The following is an 821-nucleotide window of genomic DNA, read 5'->3' as shown; positions in this document are numbered from 1 at the left end:
ATAAGCACACCATCTATATACTTCATATTGAATTTAGTTGTGTATATGTTTTGTTTCCAATTAAACATAAATGACATGTGAATACTTGTGATTTTATATACCTGATTTTTATGATTTTGATCGGTATGAATCCCAGGATTTTCTTCAGAAATTTGCCTTGCTTCATGTAGTAAGAATTCTTTGACATTGGACATTTTTATCAACAGTGCATTTCTAGACCCTTAATAATCCTTAAATGAAGTACATATATTAGACTTACTAGGTAGGGATAGAGTTAAAAAAAATGATCTGCTTTATAAAAACAACTTAAGATGTTGATTCCCCTGTTATGGACTTCTAGTCCTTGTAAAAGCAAAGAAAAAGAAGGGACTGTGGCCTCGGGGTTGAAGCCAGAGAAATTTATTTTGAGTTTGAATGTGAATCTAAAGAGAGGCGCTCATTTTCATCATCTGAGGGTCAGGGGTCAGGGGTCAGGGTTAGGGCGTCAGGGCTCAGGCTAGGGGTCAGGGGTCAGGGGTCAGGGGTCAGGGGTCAGGGTTTAGGGTCGAGGGGTCGAGGGTTTAGGGTTAGGGTTAGGGTTAGGGTTAGGGTTAGGGTTAGGGTTAGGGTTAGGGTTAGGGTTAGGGTTAGGGTTAGGGTTAGGGTTAGGGTTAGGGTTAGGGTTAGGGTTAGGGTTAGGGTTAGGGTTAGGGTTAGGGTTAGGGTTAGGGTTAGGGTTAGGGTTAGGGTTAGGGTTAGGGTTAGGGTTAGGGTTAGGGTTAGGGTTAGGGTTAGGGTTAGGGTTAGGGTTAGGGTTAGGGTTAGGGTTAGGGCTAGGGTTT

Source organism: Bison bison, unplaced genomic scaffold (assembly GCF_000754665.1).
Source record: "Bison bison bison isolate TAMUID 2011002044 unplaced genomic scaffold, Bison_UMD1.0 scf7180017864213, whole genome shotgun sequence".
Classification (NCBI taxonomy): Eukaryota; Metazoa; Chordata; class Mammalia; order Artiodactyla; family Bovidae; genus Bison; species Bison bison.
Note: the sequence above shows the minus strand (reverse complement) of the source record.